This window comes from Miscanthus floridulus, chromosome 12 (assembly GCF_019320115.1).
Source record: "Miscanthus floridulus cultivar M001 chromosome 12, ASM1932011v1, whole genome shotgun sequence".
Classification (NCBI taxonomy): domain Eukaryota; kingdom Viridiplantae; phylum Streptophyta; class Magnoliopsida; order Poales; family Poaceae; genus Miscanthus; species Miscanthus floridulus.
Genome location: NC_089591.1, coordinates 72,607,885 through 72,625,950, shown reverse-complemented (window position 1 = coordinate 72,625,950; position 18,066 = coordinate 72,607,885). Strand labels below are relative to the sequence as shown.

The 18,066-nt window shown below is 48.3% G+C and overlaps 1 long non-coding RNA gene across 1 annotated transcript; it reads right to left on the bottom strand.

Annotated features, from left to right (window-relative positions):
* Positions 1–12,614: 12,614 nt before the first annotated feature.
* On the bottom strand, positions 12,615–14,285 carry LOC136498527 (uncharacterized). Its single transcript, XR_010769648.1, has 3 exons — positions 13,556–14,285; positions 13,148–13,330; positions 12,615–13,019 (listed from the first exon to the last, which is right to left on the bottom strand). It is a non-coding gene; the product is annotated as an uncharacterized lncRNA (long non-coding RNA).
* Between the last annotated feature and the right edge of the window lie 3,781 nt (positions 14,286–18,066).

Sequence of the window (18,066 nt, the reverse complement as noted above, 5' to 3'; positions counted from 1 at the left end):
TATCTTGTGGCATAAGGGGACAGTGTTCTGCCAAAGCTACGGCCATTGTGGCTTTGCTCGCATGTCAGGCTCGTAACACCTGTTAAGGCCTACCAGAAGATTCCTTGTGTCGCTATGGGGAAGGGTCGGTCAAGACGATGGGGCATGGCCCCGTCGTCTCCAAGCCACCTTTGCTCGGTCATAGGGGCTAGTGCCAAGCCGAGCGAAGCCTAGGTTGGGCCACTTAGGGTTTTCTAGTTCCCGAGGAGGGAGGAGTTTGCTTGCCCAACCGAAGGTGCCTTCCTCGGTCATTGAGGCTACTCGTTGGTCAGGTTCTCTCAGGCCTAGTGGGCCTTTCTCGTTATCTAGTGAGGGCGTTGAGCGCACCAGCAGGGCGTAGCCCCCGACCCCTGACCGATTAGGAGAATCGTTCAGGGGTTAGTTACGTTACTACAACACTAATCCAAGGGTTGAGATAACCCTTGTGCTAGGTATTCATCACTGGTACTCTATCTTCTAATATTCCAGACCTGAAAGTAGTGGTAATGCACTTTCACTACTTGTCACAAATCTTTTGTATTCAATTGTTTGATAGATTACTTCATTAATATTTGTATTCAATTGATCAAGCGGCAAAATCATGTAGACCCATGATGGTTTCTGTTAGTAAAAGGTAATTAATTTAATTCCCAAAGATTTCCTTTTTATTAATCATGAAATATGATTAATTAATTTGTATCACCTTGCAAAAATAAATATATCAAAATCTAGACGTGATGTGGTTCTTGTTAGATTGGTTCAAAAACTTTTCATAGCTTGTTGGGTCAAAGTTTGTGATCAATCAGAGCTATGCTCTAGGAACTATGTGTTGGGAACTCAATCAGACATAACATAGTCCCGAACAGCCTAACGAATTCATCTTCAATTCGTTTCACTTTCTAGTATTGCAGGAAACAAGACTTCGGGCGAAGCTTCGCTGAACAAGCCCAAGCTCTTGTGCGGATCTATACCGGATCTTGATGGGTCGATCAGTTTGGGATCCCCTTCATGGGGTGCCCTGCTTTCCCTTTTATAGGCCAAGAGAAAGCGGGGTTATAGCGGAGGAAAAGGAGAAGAACGAGAGAGAGGAAGGCCTCTAGGATCGCCGGGTCCTTCTTCTCCTTCATGTGTGTCTAAGGCTAGACGAAAAACTCGAAGCTCATTAGCTCGCTCGGCTCGTGGCTGGCTCGACTCGGCTCGGCTCGGCTCGTTATGATAACGAGCCGAGCCGAGCCAAGATTTTAGCTCGTTAGCTATAACGAGCCAACTCGAGCCAGCTCGTGAGCCGCTCGCGAGCTAAACGAGCCAAGCTTCCAGGAAAAAAAGTATCAAAACTTGTATTAGTTTTTGTATTACTTCATGTCTTGCACTTTACAATTGACTGGTAACTGGTCTAGACCCTATAAATTGACTAGTAACTGGTCTAGATGCATTTCTTTTGTATTATTATTATTCTCAAACTTTAGATAAATGCAAATATTATATTTTGTGTATTTTTTATACCTGGCTCGCGAGCTTAACGAGCCAGCTCGAGCTTTTAACGAGCCGAGCCGAGCTGGCTTTCTGGCTCGTTAGGATAACGAGCCGAGCCGAGCTAGCTCGTTATCTTAACGAGCCAGAATGAGCCGAGCCCAAACGAGCCGAGCTGGCTCGTTATCCAGGGCTATGTGTGTCCCACTGACCCTGTAGATGTGAACAGAGACGACTCCATGTCGTGGTCCTGTCCATCACTGGTGCCATGCGCAGGCGTCATCCGCCGGTCATGGCGCTCCACTCCGTTCTGGCGGACGTCCTGGTGAACTGACGCGCCTGTCAGTGTTCGTACGAGGGTTAGGTAGAACAGCACCAGTACGCCCAATGCTATTCTAGATATGAATCCTCAGGTATGGCCTGTCGTGGCTGCGGGTTACATCGGGGCGTGTCGGTCTCTTTTTTGGTGTCAGAGTATTGACTCAGGCCCATACGCTTAGACCTAGAGTGGTTGGCAACGGTATGGGTCCCCGTCGGGCGAGACGGAGCCCACACCGAAGGGTGGCGCCATTGATGACACACGCGCTCCCGCTATATGCGATGGTGCCCGAGGCGTAGTTGGACGGAACGGCGCTAGCTGAGGGAACGCTCCCTAACTCTGAGATCACGCAATGTATCAAGGAGGCGATGGAGCCTTTACAGGACGACGTGGGTACCGCCCTCGACTTCGTCTACCCGGTGTTAGGGCATCCTCCGATGCGGTCGGAGCCAGGCTACGTTGTCTTCGTAAGTTTCTCTTTCTCCTGCCTTCTCTTTAATTGATTTCTTGACCCCGTGGGACTAACGTTGAGAGGGGCGGGACCAGCCGAGGGACCTCATCCTCATGGATCACCTGGCTCCGTTGCTGAGGGATTCGGCCATGAGGGCGGCGAATCATGCCTTGGGCGAGCGGCTGAGGAAGGCGAAGGAGGACAAGAAGAGGAAGAAGCAGCAGAAGCTACGGGCATAGAAACAAGGGGAGGACATCGACAACGATGAAGACGATGATGATGGTGACGATGATGAGGTGATGGAGGGAGAAGAAATGGTAGCTGATGATACCGAGTGGGACAAATTGGAGAACGAGGATACGCTGATAGGCATCGGTTCGTCCTTGCAGGTGTCAGGACCCTTCCCATCCCTTGGACGGGAGGGTATGTCTGGGGAGCCAGCGGAGGCGGGACATACTGTCAGCTTGCCCTAGGAGCTAATAGAGGTGGGCAGCTCTGCCGTCGTGCCCAAGGTGCCGGCAGAGGTGGGTGGCCCCGCCATCGCGCCCCAAGAGCCAAGGGGAGCAGGGCGTTCCACCAACATGCCCCAAGAGCTGTCTGAGGTGAGCCCCTCTGCCTAGGAGTAGGGGACAGGCTCAAAGCGGCCTCATTCCGACGAGGCGGAGCAAGGGTCAGGGGGTTCATCCCCTAAACGCATCTTCCGCCCGACGACGCGGAGGTGAGTTATTGATTCCTCTATTTTTTTCTATTTTAGTTGGATTTCATCGTGACTTGTGTTTTTCGTCCTTTGCAGCGTCGGAAGGTAGCGAAATCCTTTGGCAATGGTGGTGAAGAAGAGCATCGCCCTCCAATCGAGGCGGCAGCCGTCGGCTGGTGTCGCACCAGTTTCGAGCGGGAGTGGCGCCGGTGTGACCATGTCGCCGGCCGGTCGGGCGTCGCCCGTGGTGGCGCATGTGCCCTTAATGGGATGGGCAAACATGGGCATTCAAGGGTTGCCTTTAGACGTCGCGAAGCAGCCGATGATGGCCACGATATCGCTACCGATGGGGCTGCCGGCTGCGCTCATGGTGTCGACCATGGCGAGCGCGATGTAGCCGGTCGTGACCCTACCGATGCAGGTGGAGGTGGTAGCGGCCGTGACAAATGGGTCCTAGCTAGGTGCGACTGTAGCATTGCCTGAGGCATTGGGGCGCCCCGTGCCATCGGTAGCCCAAGCGACAGCGCCTGGCATGGGTCGAACGGAGGAGGATGCGGCCGAGGGGTCCCCAGGAGTCATGGTGCTAGGAGAGAGGTTCGCGCCCACATTGTTGGCCCCTTCCATCGCCGAAGGAGGCATCCTAGCGGGAACATCATGGCGAGAGGGGTCGGTGGTGCTTGGGGAGGGAGGTGAGTCATCCCTGATACTGATGTCAGTGGGTAGTAGCTCGCCTGCGGGGCGAGCCCCTGCTCTAGTGGATGGATCCGCAGGATCTAGCATTGACACTTTTTCCCCTTGATGACGCTGTAGAGAGCATGGAGCAGGAGAGCCTCGATGTTGGGACCGTGTCCGTGCTCGAGGCTCTGGACCACTCCACGAGCGCATTGCATGATGTTGTTGTTCCCTCTGGCCAAGTATGGTTTGGTCCTGCTTCTTGCCCTTTTCTTCCTCTATATACTTTTTGTATCCTGACCATCATCTCCCTATAGTCCCTTATAGCTCGCAACCGGGGGAAATCTCGGTTCCTTCATCAACAAAAGGAAACCTAGGATCGCCTCATCGAGGAGGCGTGGCTACAGGGGAGGTGATAGCTCAGCTCGCCACCGCCAAGCAGAGGGTGGTCGAGCTGACTCCCCTTGCCGAGGAGGCAGCCAATCTTCGGTCGCAGGTGGACGAGGCCCGTCGAGATGCTGATGAGGCCGAGAAGGTGTTTGAGGCCCTGTTGGTGAGGTCATAGAAGGATGATGAAGCTGCCAGGGTCAGGAAGGAGCGGGATGAGTTGCTCTAGAAGGACACCGAAACCCGCTAGTAGATCCTTGACCTTTTGAGCGAGGTTGAAAAAGAAAGGGATCTGAGGCTAGGGGCCAAGGAGAAGCTCGTGGTCCTAGAGAAAAGGGTTAGCCTAGATGCCAAGGTGGTCGCTCGGTTGCATAAGGAGTGGGATGAGCTAATCCAAACTACGGAGAGGCTCCGCTCGGAACACGACGCGGCTTGCTAGGAGCGCAACCAGGCTTTCCAAGAGAATGACCAGGCCTACCAAGAGCGCGACGATAGGCAGCAGAAAGTCAGCTCCCTCTAGGCCAAGCTCAAAAGGGGGATGACCTAGAAGCTAGAGGCCGAGAGCGTTTCTACCAGGCTAGCTGTGGATCTCACCGAGGAAAGGAGAAAACTTCAAGCGGAGAGTGACGAGCTTGGTATCCTGAGCATCGCCCTCGGAGTGGTCTGTGATGACCTTGAGGTGGTGTGGTCAGAGGGGACCAGCCCGCTCGCAGCTCGTGCCATCGAGATCATGGCCCAGGTGCGCCAGCTTGAGAGGAATGCCCTTCATGTCGGGGTCAATCAATCCTTCACGATTGCTTGTTCTCATTATAGGGACAGCATCAATCTGGAGGCGATGAGCCATGGCTACACGCCTGGTTATGAAGTCCACAAGCCAGAGGAGATGGAAACGGTGGTGGCTCCCCTTTCGTTGGACCTGACGGATAGGATAGAAGACATAGTTCTCCCCTAGAGGGGCTAGTTAGTTAAATAGGTTGGGTGGTTGTTCTTGTAATAAGCGGACAAGTTCCGACCCTTGTGCTTTGTTTAAACAAACTTGTTATTTTGTTTGAACAAATTTGTTCTTTCTTCCTTTTTGTGTGTAAAAAGGGGTTAATGCGTTCCGACCCTTCCTGTTGTTAAGACCGTAGAGCTTGAGGTGTGGGCAAGAAACTCTTATTGCGCTGGTAAGCAAGAGTGTCATAGCCGCTAGGGCGTAGGTTTCCTACAGTCCGACCAGCCTTACTTAGTCGTTCATTTCCGCAAACCTTGCCTCTAGGTTTTTAACGTGAGGAAGGGGTTGGGCACGATGACTGTTTCAGAAAAGGTATATATATATACCCTTATTAGCCCCCCCCCCGAGTGAGACCTGACCCCTTGCCATTGTCGGGGTAGGGTTTCACTAAAGATCGAGAGAGACAATAGCGAAACTAGTAGGAGAAAGCGTCTCTTGTTTTAGAAACGTTATCCTTAGTTTTTCGCACATATCTCCTCCCTAGGATCTGAGCCATCATTCTGTGACTGCACATTCGGTCTCCTTGCGAGTCCAACTTTTCTTGAGCCCCCGCGCGTAGCGGGGGTCCGATCGAGGGTCGGCTCATCTTTGTGATCGTTACCCCGTCCATGGTTTCCACAACCGAAGGGCCTGAGCTAACAACACTTGCCTCAATGGCTCGAGCGTCGCGCTCGACGAGCTCGCTAACAGGCCTGTTCGAGTGGAATCTGGGTCCATCGTTCATGATGGGGTTGGCATAGCCCTCATGTGGCATTCCACTACTCCTTAACCCACCTCCCGGTAGATGCCCGAGTCGTTCCGGAGGACCGACTCAGGTGGTCCGTTGGCCTCCCCTCGATAGAGATTCTATGGGCATGGTTCGAGGTAAGGATCGAACGAGAAGATCAAGATGACCCTGTCCGCTACTGAGCGGGTCCGAGCAAAGGTCGTTGGAACTCATCTGTGTTTTCTCACCTGGCTCTATTTGACACGAGGCAGCCTCAAGCCCTTCGCGGGGCCAACCTTTGAACCTCGGTCGATCAGATTCCTGAGTTGGGGTCGGGCGGCTCGAGCCCCCGAGCCCTGTTGGGCTCGATAGGGGTCGGTAGAGTTTATATGCGTCGCCCTGTCCACGATTTTCGCAACCAGAGGGGCTGAGCTAAAAACACTTGCCTCGATGGCTCGAGTGTCGCGCTTGGCGAGCTCGCTAACAGGCATGTTTGAGTGGAATCCAGGTCCATCGTTCATGACGAGGTCGACATAGCCCTCATGTGGCATTCCACTGCTCCTTCACCCGCCTCCCGGTAGATGCCCGAGTCATTCCGGAGACGGACTTAGGTGGCCCGTTGGTCTCCCCTCGATGGAGATTCTGTGGGCATGGCTCGAGATTAGGATCGAATGAGAAGGTCGAGATGACCCTGTCCACTTCTGAGCGGGTCGAGCAAAGGCCGCCAGGGCTCATCTATGTTTTCTTCCCTGGCTCTATTTGACACGAGACGGCCTCGAGCCCTTCGTGGGCCAGCCTTCGAACCTCGGTCGGTCGTCGCTCATATCGAATGAGATGACTACCGCTTCGTGATGCGACGCGAAGCGTTGTGATGCAATAATTGCATATGCGATGCTTGGATGTATGGGATGAAATGTATGAATGAATGTATGAAAGCATGCATGGGAATGGATGAATGAATGATCATGCACTAAAAAAGCAGAACGGGGGTTGGTAAAGTTACATCTATGGCTCAAGTGACGGGTTCAGGGAGCTCTTATCGAATATGTCTGAGTGGAATCCGGATCCATCGTTCGTGACAGAGTCGACATAACTCACATGGGGCCTCCCACTGCTCCTTACCCGTCTCTCCACAGTGGCCCGAGCCGTCCGATCGACTTGGGTGACCTGCTGGCCTCTCCTCGATGGAGATTCCACAGGTGGGCCCCTCCAAACCCTTCCTAGGAAGGCGGAGGCTAAAGCTCAGAGTGTGGGCAACTAACTCTGATCACGCTGGTGAGCAAAAACGTCGCAGCCGCTAGGGCGTAGGTTTCTTATGGTCCGACCAGTTTTACTCAGCGTTAGATCTAGGGGGAGAGTATGAGATGATTCATCTCTTTTGGTTCTTTGTGTGTGATACTTCGTGCATTCATGTTTACTTTCATGCATTGCACTTTATACATGTGATGGTGAGACTTATGTGACGTGTCTGCTCTCTATATTTTTACATATATATATATATATGTGTGTGTGTGTGTGTTATGTCACTTTGTTATGCTCATTTGCTTTGCTTGCGTGTTTTTACTTCGATTTAAATGAGCTTTATTTTAAGTACTCATGCTTAATTCATATCTTTTGAGTACACCATGTTGGCTTGGGTCATATAAGCATGTCTAGCCCCTTTTGTTTTTATTGTCAAAATCTTATATGAACTAAGCATGTTGAAAACCTCACTCATCTCTTTTGCATACTCAAGGTTGTGATGTCATCAATCACTAAAAAAGAGGAGATTGAAAGCATCTAGGTCCCTAGTTGGGTTTCGGTTATTAATAACGACACGAGATTACTATGACTAACGTGTGTTTTGTAGAGATAATTTGAGTTAGGTCATGGTAATGACAATTGATTAGGTAATCATGTTTGTCATGCCTCTGTCGATGGAAATCGTTTTGGTTTTCAAAAGATGGACGACAAGGTTAAGGACGGACTAGTTCTAAGTGTCGTTTAGTGTTGCAGAGACACTTAGAGTAGTTTAGGACTTTGTTTTTTCCTTTGACCGTACTATTAAGAGGGGTATGGACTAGTAGCTTGACCTAGGTAAGTATAGTGGGTTAGGTGTGGTGCACACTTGTCAAACCTAGCATTATGTAGCTCAGGAATAGCCCTAAGATCAATTGAAGTAAACTTCATTCACATAGGATTTCAAGTTGGAAGTAAATGGAAGATCAAATGATTGATCGGACATTGGTCTAGTTGTGACCGGATGCTGGAGGGTGCGTCCATTCAGTTCATTTGACCAACTGAAGTTGTCTGGTACTAACCAGACATTGAGTGAAGGTGCACCGGACGCTGGAGTCTCGCGTCTGGTCAACTCCAGAGAGACATTTTTCTGACCAGACGTGTCTGGTTGGTGCTGACCGGACGCTGGTTAGGATCCGGTAACTGACCGGACGCTGAACAGTGAAGTGACCGGATTCTGGGTGCCAGCGTTCGGTCAACATCAGTAATGTTTCAGAAAAACGTTTTTCTTGACCAGACGCACCCGGCGAGTGCTGACCGAACGCAGGTTAGAGTTCGGTCAGTGCTTAACGGCTCTTTTTCTGACACAGTAGCGGGTATAACTGACTGGAGCGTCCGACCCTTTTTGTATAAAAAGGTTAATGCGTTCCGACCCTTTCTGTCGTTAAGGCTGTAAAGCCCGGGGTGCAGGTGAACAAACTCTATGAGAAAAATGCCGTAGCCGCTGAGAAGTAAATTTTTTACCGTCCGACCGATTTTACTCCGTGTTCATTTCCTCGGTGCAGTCACGCGTGGACCGCCGCCGCGCCCATCTCCGGCTCCGCGCCGCAGCACGGCTACGTGTACTGGGCCAAGGGCGCCGGCGCCGCACTGACCGCCCTCGACCCTGCAGCCGGCGAGGGCCTGGCGCCGCAGCTCGTGGCCATGGGCGCGCTCGTGGCGCCGGAGTCGCCCTTGTGGTTGGACAGCAGCGGCCATGGTCGGGTCCCTGCGCCTGGCGAGGCTCACGGGGTGCCGCGCGCACCAGCGTAGCACGGGGCCGCAGATACGGAAGATGCACCAGACCCGGCCGCAGGTGTACGAGGCTACCGAGAGGGTCTCGCAGGTGAGCTCGTTCATGGCGTCGCTGCTCGTCCGCGGGTACGCCTGCATCAACGAGACCGATGAAGCCGGGATGAACATCGTGGATATCGACACGCGCCAGCTGCGCCAGGACGCTCTTCAGACTTCAGGTTCCCTTGGTGTTTGCCTCTACATACAGATGTTCATGATTTCACTGATTCAGAGTTTCACACTTCAGACTAGCGTTCAGCACTGCAGATTGCAACTGTAAATAAATAAAATGACTAAAAAGATGGAAGTGGCACATACTAGAATTTAGACCAATCAGCTCAAAGAAGAATTAAGCTCGTCCGCCGCGTCGTGGACCTTGGGCGTGCCGTTACCGCAGTTGGTGAAAAACTCTGCAGAGTCCGCGTCCTCACAACAGTCCAACCCACGTTCATACTCAAATAATCGTACCATTATTATTTTTCTATGCAACACACGGATATTTATCTAGTATATACTATAAACATAATAGAGTAACAAAGTGCTTCCTCCGTTCTAAAATATATATAAATATTGTTTTCCAATCAGTCAACAATCTCAAAGTTAATTAAATTTATTGAAAATAATATTAATATTTATATCTCTAAATTAAGAGATCCATTTAGGTAGTTGGAATGTATGGTCGCTTACAGATAAGTTAAGAGAATTAGTTGATACCATGACTAGGAGGCGTGTAAATATATTATGTGTTCAAGAGACTAATAGAAGGGTCAGAAGGCGAAGGAGGTGGACAATACATGTTTCAAGCTTTGGTACACAGTGACAGTTGCGAATAGAAATGGAGTAGGAGTTTTGATTGATAAGAGCCTCAAGAATAGTGTGGTGGGAGTGAGAAGGGAAGGAGATAGGATTATCTTAGTCAAGCTTGTCATTGGTGATATGGTCTTGAATCTAATTAGTGCGTATGCCCCCTAAGTAGGCCTCAACGAGAGTGCTAAGAGACAGTTCTGCGAAGACTTAGATGACCGGATTAGAGCTGTACCTAGTAGTGAGAAGCTTTTTATAGGAGGAGATCTTAATAGGCATGTAGGTACTACAAACGCAGGTTTCGAGGTAGTTCATGAAGGTTTTAGATATGGTAGTAGGAATCAGGAGGGGGAGGAAGTTCTGGACTTCGTGATAGTTTTTGACCTGATGATAGCCAACACTTTCTTTAGAAAGAGAGAATCTCATCTAGTGACCTTCAGTAGCGGACAACACTCTAGCCAGATTGACTTTGTCTTTACAAGAAGAAAGGACAAACAAGCATGCTTAGGTTGCAAGATGATATCAGGAGAGTGTGTTGTTTCTCAACATAAGCTTTTGGTGGTAGACTTTCGTTTTTAGGTGCATGCCCGTAGGGATAAAGAAGCAAAGATTGAAAGAATAAAGTGGTGGAAACTGAAAGGGGAGACGTCAGAGGTATTCAGGGAAAGGGTTATCAAAGAGGGCTCTTGTAAGGAAGAAGAGGACATAAACAACATGTGGGAGAAGATGGCAACCAACATTCGAAAGGTAGCCTCAGAGGTGTGTGGAGTAACCAAAGGAAGTGGAGGCGAGGCTAAAGATACTTGATGGTGGAACGAGGAAGTCCAAAGGGCTACTAAGGAGAAGAAAGAGTTCTATAGACGCTTGTACCATGACAGGAGTATGGACAACATAGAAAAGTACAAGGTGGCAAAAAAGACTACAAAGCGAGCTGTAAGTGTGGCAAAGGGTTGAGCGAACAAGAATCTTTACCAACGTTTGAGTACGAAGAAAGGAGAAAATGACATTTATAGGATGGCTAGGGTTCATGAGAGAAAGACAAGGGACTTCAACCAAGTTAAGTGTATTAAGGATGAAATGGAGCATCTCTTGGTGAAAGAGGATGAGATCCGACATCGATGGCAAGAGTATTTTGATAAATTATTCAATGGTGAGAATACGGACACAACCTTTCAGTTGGATGACTCTTTTGATGACACAAATAGGCGCTTTGTGCGGAGAATCCAAGAATCTGAGGTCAGAGAGGCGTTGAAAAGGATGAAAGGAGGTAAGGCGATGGGACCGGATGATATCCCAATCGAGGTGTGGAGATGCCTCGGGGATATAGCTATAGTATGGCTAACCAAGTTATTCAACCATATTTTTCGATCGAACAAGATGCCTGATGAGTGGAGGAGAAGTATATTGGTACCGATCTACAAGAATAAAGGGGATATTCAAAGTTGTACTAGTTACCGGGAAATTAAGTTGATGAGCCATACTATGAAGCTATGGGAGAGAGTTATCGAGCATCGCTTGAGAGCAATAACATGGGTCTCTATGAACCAATTTGGTTTCATGCCCGGAAGGTCAACCATAGAAGCCATTTTCTTAATAAGACAAGTTATGGAGCGGTATAGGGAGAAAAAGAAGGACCTACATATGGTTTTTATTGACTTGGAGAAGGCTTATGATAAAATACCAAGGAATGTTATGTGGTGGGCTTTGGACAAACATAAAGTCCCAACGAAGTACGTCGAGCTCATTAAGGTCATGTACAACAATGTTGTGACTAGAGTTCGAACAAGTGATGGAGACACGGATGACTTCTCGATTAGGATAGGACTATATCCAGGGTCAGCTTTGAGCCCTTATTTGTTTGCCTTAGTGATGGATGAGGTCAAAGGGACATACAAGGGGACATCCCTTGGTGTATGCTTTTCACGAATGATGTAGTGCTAGTTGATGAAAGCCGGACAGGAATGAATCAGAAACTGGAGTTATGGCGGGAGACTTTGGAGTCCAAAGGTTTTAGACTCAGTAGAACTAAAACTGAGAATATGAGATGTGACTTCGGCACTACTACTCGGGAGAAGGAAGATATTAATTTGGAAGGTCAAGTAGTGCCTAGGAAAGATACCTTTCGATATTTAGGATCAATGCTATAGAGATATGGGGATATTGATGAAGATGTTAGCCATAGAATCAAAGCAGGGTGGATGAAGTGGCGGCAAGCATCTGGTGTCCTATGTGATAAAAGGGTACCATAGAAGCTAAAAGGCAAGTTTTATAGGACGGCGATTAGACTTGCTATGTTGTATGGTGTAGAATGTTGGTCTATGAAAAGACGACATGTTCAACAGATAAGTGTCGCGGAAATGCGTATGTTGCGTTGGATTTGCGGTCATACAAGAAGGGATCGAGTTCGGAACGATGATATACGTGATACATTAGGTGTAGCACCAATTGAAGAAAAACTTGTTCAACACCGGTTGAGATGATTTGGACATGTCCAACGGAGACCTCCATAGGCACCGGTGCGTAGTAGAATCCTAAGCCAGGATAGTAACGTGAAGAGAGGTAGAGGAAGACCGAAGTTGACTTGGGTAGAAGCAATAAAAGGAGACTTGAAATGATGGAATATACCCAAAGATTTAGCCTTAGATAGGAGAGCTTGGAAGACAGTTATTCACGTGCCTGAACCTTGATTGCTTCTGCTGGGTTTCAACTCTAGTCTACCCTAACTTGTTTAACACTTAAAGGTCTTTGTTGTTGTCGTCGTTGTTGTATTTATATCTCTAAATAAATTTATTATAAATATCTTTCATGATTAATGTAGTAAAATCTAGTAGACATTAGAATTAGGAATACCGTACAACTAAAGATGTTGTCTCTATGTATTGGTTTTAAGCCCTATTATTCTATCAAAGAGGCCCAAGCCCAAAGGTAGTAAGCTCATCTCTTGTAATAGATCAACTTGCACTCGTTAAGACAAGTCGATGTGACTGATCCGATTAAACAACGCAGAAACGACCCACAATAAAGATCAAGACAAATGTTTTACATAACTTGCTGCACGAATCCACAAAACGTCTGAATCTGAAGCCATCCAAGCAAATTGATAGAAACACTTATTCAACATGAGTGTACATCTGCAATCTCTCGGCTACTCTCAAGTCTCCACTCATGGACAACGTCTCCACTTGTAGCACCCTTGCAAGTAGTCCACAGCCCACCGTCTAGTGGTGGCATAAGTTTACAAGCATGTTTCCTGACTTTTCGGTCGAAACTAATAGTTACCTTCTGAATTCCTGTTGCCTTTGTCAGTATGGATTGAATGAACTGGAATTCACAATCAGTTCCCATCAACTTCTTGAACTCTACTTCCTGAAGATGAGCTAATAAGAACTCACGGGATTTCCAATGGCACGAGTTATTATCACATAAGAAATCCAATTCTGATCGGTTCTCCTGCAGTAAAGACCGGGGAAGGATATATGCATTATTATTCCACGAATGAACAAAAGGGGTTTCAAATTTAAGAAACAAAACTCTAACCAATTAGTTTATATGGACTAATGGAAGAACATTTTTCTCACCTTAGTAATGATGTAGCGTAACTGTAGGCTGAGATATTTAATATTGCTGCATTGTGCAAGGAGACATGCTACGCCAGGTCCAGTGGAATGTCGCTCCCATAGTTCAATATAAACTGCTAAGTGTGTCACATGAGGAAGCAGCGGAATCCTACCTTTTATTATGTCAACAGTGTTATACTTTGCCTGATCGAATTAAGAAAAAGGATAAGACAAACACATAAATGAGAAACTGGAAAAGAAAACTTCTTGACAGAAAATAAATATCAGATTATGTGGATGTTCATTTTATTCTTTTAACAATTTTGAGCCAAATTAAATCCATAGAACAAATTCAAGTGCATGAATTGAACAAATAAATTAACACACTAGCATTTTGATGGGTTGTGCCCCTGAATGCATACCACATACCTCTGAAACTTTAAAAGACACTTCAAGGCATCTAGTTGATCTACAGCATTGCAGGAGATGAATGTTACCATCATTTACGTCCTCATTGTAGCCGGTCTCGGTCCCTCCACGTGAGAACAATTGAATCTTGAGGGCTTCCACGCTTGACAAGTGTCAATGGACGTCAATATGACGAAAAGGTCGTTTTGCCAAGCACATGGCAATGAGATTCTCCAACCTTGGAGCCGAGACCGTGAGCAAATCGAGATCGAAGCAGTTCTCAACACAGAGAGCTCGGAGGCTAGGAGTGCTGAGTTCCAAGAATTGCAGCTTAAAGATTGCCTTTAGCGATAGCTCCAACATTGTGTCGGACTCAATAAGCAGCAGCTCCTCCGTCGTCCAGAGCACACGCTGAAGCCGAAACTTGTGCAGGCGTGGGCAGCATGCGGACGACAGGATGCGAGAAAGGAGGTGGCCACCACCGGCTGGCACAACTATGTCTACAAGTGAAAGATCTGTAAGGGACGAGAAGACCACTGTGGAAGAAGGGAGCCGAAGTTCCGCCCCAGCCAATTTCAAATGCATAATCTCCGTGTCTGCATAGCTATCCCTTTCATCAAGGGTCATCACAGGACGCTCAACGAAGGGCCGCCATGGGAGCGTCAGTTCGAAGATCAAAGATTTCACCGCGTGCTGCACAGCGTAACGGATCCATCCCTGTGCGGCCTCCACGGACATGGGCACCAACTGTTCTGAACTGCCCCGGGTGAGGGTGATCCGGCATCCTAGCAGGCCTGCCAGGCCCAGGCCCAGGCGGGGGAGCGCGCGGGGCGAAGATGGCTGAATTCGGCCCAACTCGGGAGGTTGCAGCCTTTTCCCGATTTGCAGGTTGGACCGAGCTCACCTGCTGTAGCTTCGCCCAGAACATGTGGCTCCATTGTGTGAGCGTGATCGTGTCCGAGTCACAACTCCCACTGACCTCCTCTCGACGGACTTGTTCGTTCCTGTACGTCTTCCTGCACTGCACATGTACAGGTTGCCGCCGGGGAAGAGGTAGGTTCCTATCCATGCCATTCCAGGCTCTGTCCGGGTTTATTCAAGCAAACCCAAAGATAGCATAATCTTAATGCACGACTAAACCGGTGCAAGGTCAGGATGCTAATAAGCGCTAGCTCTTATTAAGTGAGGATGATGAGGAGACAAGTACACCACCGTGCACTGAACCCGCGGTTCGTGAGCATTTCCGGTATGTATTCCTAGGAAGCCTTTGAGATGTGTCCATCGTAGACATATAGTGCAGGCGATTTGGTTGTGTTCACTGTACGCCGGTGATAGATTGCGCACATACATACACCAAGTTGTCACGGATGCAGCGGTATTTGATGAAGGTGCTCTCGCAATTGGAGAATAATAAGTTGATGATTTTGGCAGCTTGGCCTTCGTATGGCGAGAACTTGGTAAATTTAATAATTTGGCAAATGAGTGTACGTACGGTATCTCCTACAACTAAAAAGAACAAAGCGTTGATATTTTTTTGGTACGATATTTGTTTTGGTTCGTCCATCTGCCAACCTGGGATCCTCGCCTCCCATCCACGCGCAAGTCGCTTAAAAAAAGAAAGCCGCAATCACCGCACCCCCACCCCCCTGCGATGGATCCATCCCCACCCCACCTCGACGCGAGCGAGGCAAGCCACCAGGACGAGGGCGTCGGCCACCAGGCGGGGCAAGGGCGTCTTCTAGGCCGCCGCCGGCCACCCAAGCGAGGGCGACGCCAGGCCGCCGGCCACCAGGGCACCAGGCGATGGAGCACCTCTGCCTCAGATCCAACCCCCACCGATGCGAAGGCACAAGAGCTAGGGTTTCAATCATCCGTGAGAAGAAGAACGACGGCGGAGCATGGGAGCCCCTGCGGGCGTGCGGCCACACCCTGGCGGTGCGCGGGAGGGTGTGCGACCACACCCGGCAGCGCGCGGGATAGGGAGCGTGGTGTGGGCTCGGAGCGCGGCGGCCGCCATCCTCGCCATCGCGGACGCCATCCCCGCCGCCGCGACTCTCCATCCCTGCTATGCGATCTAGATCCAGGCCCGTTCTCTCTCCCTCCCTCCCCGTAGCTCCTAAATCCGTCCGTTTGGGGTGTAGTTGATTTCTCCATGGATGAACAATTTGGTGTTGTGAAAAGGGTGAGAAGTGCAGTGTATTTATTTCATCGCTATTGGCAGATAAATCAAAATGACGAAAGAAAGAGTGTATTTTCTTGCAAATCTATCTTTTCTATCACTAGCTGGATAAATTAGATCTATGTTTTTTTTCCTTAAGCACTCTACTTCTGACATAGATTTTCTATGGTGGAATGAATGCGAAATTTGCATTGCCCAATTTATCATTTATTTTCAGTGATATTCTTTTGGGACTGAATATTGTGAGTTTTTTGAAACGCTGAAACTTCAAATTTGTTTTGACTCCTTATGCTTGCTACCATTTCCTTTCCATTTGTGGTTTGACTGGTTCTATATATAGTTACAGTTTGTGTAGATTTGTGTACAGTGGCAATAGTAGCATCAATGCCCACACACTAGCTCTAGTTCTGTGTGCAGTGCTACCCAATTGTTTCAAAAGGGCTTATACTACCTAACCTGTCACCATAAACTATACTCGGTGTGTAGCAATGTGTTGCAAAACACTGAAATAGTAATTGCACTTTAACAAGCGACTCTGTTTATGTCTCTATTTTTTTGTTGGTCATATCTCTGAAATAGGTAGGATGACAATTAATTTGATTAACACAAAAGTTTATTAAATAATACGTTCAGTTAGCTTTGTCTTTAGAGAAAAGCTACCTGGTCACACATTCATTATTTTACTGATAAACAATACAAAACAAATGACATTTTGACACTACCTTCGTGCACGGGCCATTTTGACACCTACAAATGATGATGATGCCACTATTAACACTTACATCACCGAGTTAGTGCCTGGTGATGAAAATGAGTATCTAAGCTGTGATAGGATTTCAAAGTCCCCGGTAGCACATTCTTCGTATGATCTGTTATATCCTGTTGAGTTTTTTAATTCCATAAACGGCAATAATTTTTCTCAGCATCAACTTATTCTAAAGAAAGGTGTCCCGGTAATGTTGCTTAGGAATCTCGATCAAACTGCTGGTCTATGCAATGGGACACATTTAGTGATAACTCAGATAGGAGGCATGTTGTTAGAGGCAGATAATGACCGGCACACACATAGGCAGTATTGTTCTGATTCCAAGAATTTGCCTCACACTTAAGAATATGAAGCTACCCTTTGTTCTAGAGAGACGCCAGCTCCCAGTTAAGGTATGTTATGCAATGGCAATCAATAAGAGCCAGGGACAGACCCTGACCAGTGTTGGTGTATACCTAAAAAGACCCGTGTTTAGCCATGGTCAATTGTATGTCGCCGAAATGAGGTCTCAAGATATTAATAGAGGATACAAATGGTAACAGCACGGACGAGACACATAATATTGTCTATAGTGAAATCTTCTTGGCTATGTCATCGGCAGGTGACCCGACATGAACTGCTTGTTTGTGCTTGGTACACAAATAAATTTAGCCATGGTCTGTGGTGTTTTGCTTGTCTTTTGGCGCCTGTTGAAAGAGATAGATTTTGCTGAGATCATTAGAGAAAGCGCCATGCGAGACCGCTGCTGTGATAAGTGTGTCGTTTTTTAGTAGGTGGGTGCTGCATTTTACTTTTATTGTTGTAGCAATTTGCGCCATGTTTTTAGCTCACCAGTGTGCTCGGTTTCGTCACTTATATGTTTTGCTATGCTTTTTGGTGGTTGCAGGGCTGGGTAGGTGGCTGCGATGGCATTCGATCTGCTTTCCAGCCTAAAGGTTGGCAACATGCATGTCGTCATCCTTGTTCGGGTCTCCCGCAAGTGGGAATATCGCGGTGGAACTGATGACGAGCCCATATAGCATGTTGATCTTACGTTGGTCGACGAGAAGGTGAGGATATTCTTGGTACATGGTTCTGTATGCATGTTTTGTTAGTTTGCTGTTGTATTCCTTGCCCGCTGCATGATTGTGCTACAACAGGTACGAGTATGTGTCCTTGCGTGATTAGTGGTTTCATTTTTTCTGTAGGGAAATAGTATGTACGGTGAAATCCCGGCTGGTGAGGTGGAGACACTAGTAGAGAACAGACCTTTGATCCTCGGCCAAAATGGGCTCTAGTCCCGGAATTTTTTGCCCCCGAGACTAGAAATACCTTTAGTCCCGGTTGGTGGCTCCAACCGGGACTAAAGGTTCCTGCCCAACGGCTACTGCGCCAGACAGAGGTGGCAGGGACCTTTAGTCCCGGTTGGAGCCACCAACCGGGACTAAAGGTATACTTTTACTCCCGGTTGGTGGCTCCAACCGGGAGTAAAGGTCTACTCCCGGGCCGTGGCTGCGCCCGGGGTTGGAAAGTTACCTTTAGTCCCGATTGGATCTATCAACCGGGACTAAATGTTCTCCCTTTATAAATCGGCCGTCTCCTCCTTCC